This window comes from Lytechinus variegatus, chromosome 10, assembly GCF_018143015.1.
Source record: "Lytechinus variegatus isolate NC3 chromosome 10, Lvar_3.0, whole genome shotgun sequence".
Classification (NCBI taxonomy): domain Eukaryota; kingdom Metazoa; phylum Echinodermata; class Echinoidea; order Temnopleuroida; family Toxopneustidae; genus Lytechinus; species Lytechinus variegatus.
This window is the reverse complement of record NC_054749.1, coordinates 34,478,492-34,482,677: the sequence shown is the minus strand read 5'-3', so window position 1 is coordinate 34,482,677 and position 4,186 is coordinate 34,478,492.

Below are 4,186 nucleotides of genomic sequence, written 5' to 3'. Positions count from 1 at the left end.
GATTATCACTATTATTATTACCATTTTTTTTTGGGGGGGGAGGGGCGCAAAAATAGATGTCCCCCTTTAAAAGACAAAGCTCTGCGGTGACGCCCATTAATGTAATATAATGATTTCAAGGAGTTCAGGAATGACAGGAAGGTAACCCAAGGTCATAATAGTGTGTACATGTTCACCCAAGTATCTACCTTATGAGTATGATTTGGTGTGAAAAAAAAATGCTTAAATCGTTGCATACAGGATGTTTCCACACGCCGTTTCAGCCAATTCGATGAAGCTCCATTAGGCGATATGATAAAATCGTCCTTGGTGGCCCTTTAATTCCTACGGATATTTGATAGTACATTTTACCCCTTGGAAGGATTTAACCACCTACCAAATTAAAATTTATTGTCCTAATTGTACATCGCCATTATGTACATACAACTTACATATTTTAGAAGCATTGGAAAATAAAGGGTATTTGGTGGGGTCGTTAGTAATTTATCTAGGTGAATATTTTCCAGAAGTATATATATATATATATATATATAAATATATATATATATATAAAGTTTTGCTTCTATTCACCGATTTTTAATTTTTTTTTGCTATTACTGACAATCACCTGAATATCTATCTCGTTTTAGTGTTCTACTTTAGAAAAAAAAGGATAGCATGAGAAAATTTTAGTCAAAATATTTTCATCGAAAATAATGGCCAAAACGTGTATATGATACGATGACGTACTGATCTACGTAAATACCTTGATAGAAGACATGAGGAATAATCACATAACTGATGGGAAAAGGAAATTAAATGTGAAACGTATGGCTCAAGATTGGAGTATCTGTAATTGGATAGACACTTGATGTCAGATCATATTGGTTTACTGAACATGTCATGTCATGTTTTTTTTAAACTATTAATCACGATGATGAAAGGTTAAATATTCTCAAAATATAATTTATCAAAAGAGTGTGTAAAAAAAGTCGTAAGATTTCTGTGTCACACCCATCATCCTTCATAAACCCTACTCTAAGTTTTCCTCTTCTCTCCCTTCTTTCCGTTTTATCACACTCTTCTCAATGATGTCAATAACATCAAAACGTTTAGTTCAAATAATACCTGATTTGTTGAGATCATGCATTCATTGGCGGCGGAAGCCAAAACATTTAGGGCCGGGGGGGGGGGGTTCACCTTAAATTTTGGGATGGACACAGGTAAAAACTTTGATAAGCAAAAAAAAAGGTTTTATCAACTCAAAATTTTAGGGGGGAACGCCAAAATTATTGACAAGCAAAAAAAAGAAAAAAAGGTTATCAACCAAAATTTTAGGGGGGGACGGACGACGCAGGGGAACCAAAATTAATAAGCAAAAAATAAAAGAAAAAAAAAGGTAAACAAAAAATTAAGGGGGGACAGGCCCCCCCGCTTCCGCCACCTATGGATTATTATTCTTTTTTTCAACATGGCAATTAACACGAGTCAATAGAGAACATCATCTCTGTGGTCTGAAAAACGATGTTTTTAGCTGCTCAGACACTAAGTGACTAGCTGAACTCGGGTCAGTTTGCAAATCACTTGCAATCCATTTTCAAAGTGATGAAACTGTATGTTAGTAGTGATCATAACAAAGTAGGATAAATTTTTCTAATGGTATGAATCTATCTCCGGTTATTACAAAGAGAATGAAAGGGGAAAAGAAATAGATAAAATTAAATTGAAATGGACTGCAAGTGAATTGAAGACTTACTCATGTTCAACAAATCAATTAGTGGCTGAGCATTAATGAATCAGATTAGGTTTTGAATATTCAATAATCAATATCTTTCATGCCCTCAAAACTTTGTATAATAATGGTATCATGTCAATGTCTTTCTTAGGTTTCCTTATGTGAAATGTATTATTGTTTGCGATGTATGTAAGCATGTCAAATTCAGCCTTTTGGCTGCCCTATGTATGTAATGCAATTTTGAAATTCATACTCTGCAGCATTCATATGCCCAAACAGCTCTCATTCTTTTTCAAAATGTCAAGAGAAAAATAAAAACATTCAATACAATCGTCATTTTGGAACTCTTAATGATAAAGGATATAATGGCATTTTTAAAAGAAATGAAATGACAGACAAGCATTGATCTTTCTCATCTTGAAAGTTGCACAAAAACAAAAGACTGGAGAAAGACTTTCTACAATATATAAAATAATCTTTATTTCTATATAACAAGAGATGTAATAACATGATATTTTGTGATCTTATTATCATCATAAATCAGGTCTTACCTGTAATGTGATTACAATTACAAAAAATAACATAGTTCAGTTAGCAAGTATGTAGCATGTATCCATGATGTATGGAAATCAAACATGTTGATTCATTTGTTATTCTCAACAAGCCTGGCTCTTTGCAGACAAAAAGTTGATTAAAACTTTTTAAAAGTTCCTTGCAACGAGGGTCACATTCTGAAAGTTTTCTATTAGGAATCATCCATCAAAATAAATAATTTATCATTTCTCTTCGATTTCTGATTATTTCTGTACACACATTTGAAAGAAAAAATAACAAATCCTACATCAATGAGCATAAAATGAGAAATAAATATATTCATTTCACATGGGGCAAATAATTCTTAATTAGTATTGCAACCATCTTTTTTTTCTGGATAACACTTGTTTGTATAAAACAAGAAAACAACACATTTAATACTAATATCTTACATGCTCCAGCAAAAAGATAACTTTGAATCTAATGAAGTGCATAGAGTCTGTAATTGCAATGCTCATACTTATATAATATTGACTGGCCTTGAGGGTAACATCAAATATATTGCCAGCAGAAGAATCATATTGGCCCGAGTCTTTAGACGAGGGAAATATGGGTCTTTTAAGGGCAATATATTTGATGTTCCCCGAAAGAAGAGCCAGTCAATATTTTTATTATCATCCAAATCAGATATCTAGAGCAAAAATCATGATAATGGTGATATTTCTTTTTAAAATAGTTCTATTGTGTCATGTTAATATAAGGGTCTAGGCTCTGCACTTTACCATTATGACGTACTTGCAAGCGCTCGGATCCAGTGATGTCTTTATTATGACGTATATTGTTGGTGCGCAGATCCTTATGAAGCGTATCTCTTTTTATGCATCCTCAAATGCCCGGATGTGAGACCAGGGAAAATACAAAGGTATATTTTGCGTCGTCTCTGCATGCAAATTAAATATGCGCATTGAGACCGAGGAAAATACAAATGATATACCTATCACTTCCCGATATTTATTTTTTGGGGTTTCTGCTTAGAATATCCAAGTGCCACTGTACAGATGAGTAGATGGGGGTAAGTTTCTTGTCAACAAATGTGTTATTCATCAAGGTTATCAAAATGTGAACAATCTGAAAAAAGTGTATCAAAGTAACTGGTAAAAATCCAAGGTGGTGGACCTATTGTTCGGGGGGGGGGGTGAACTATCATTTCACCCCCCCCCACTAGAATAGTGTGATGTCATGGATTTACACCCATAATCAAAGTCAGTGGTATTCAGAATTGGAAAATGTATGCAAATAGGGCAGAAAATTTGATGAGTCAAAAAAATTCCTGTTTAGGGAATAAAATTTACTCTACACTTTGATCCTCATCCTGGGTGCTTTTCTGAAAGTGATCTATTTGGATGGTGTATAGTGTTCTATGTGACATACCCCTTCAGATATTAATAGAGTCAATCCGGCATGAGTAGAAGCACATCACAATTACTTGACTTGAAAATATTGTTTAAACCTTATTTTCATTCAAATAGATTGTTTCACATACTGAATACTTAAAGACGAAGGTATTTTGTAAATCTTGTAATTCAATTAGTAAGAGATAGACTGAGTATAACAAAATACATTATATCTCTCTTGTTGTATGTTTTGTAATAATACATAACTGGAATCAACATGAAAAAGAATTATATTTGGGAATTGCTTGTAGATACAAGTAAACAGAGAATGTAAATTGTAGAGAGAGAAATTGAGGGGGGAAGGAGGAGAGAAAGAGAAACTGGGGAAGGAAAGAGAAAATGAGAGATGAATGAGAAAATTGAGAGATGGTCACATGTACGAGAAAAGGAAAGAGAGGAGAGTGAGTGAGGGGAGGGGGGGGGGGGGTGGTGGGAATAAGAGACAAAAGCAGAGATGAGAGATAATTGAAAAGAAAAAGAGAAA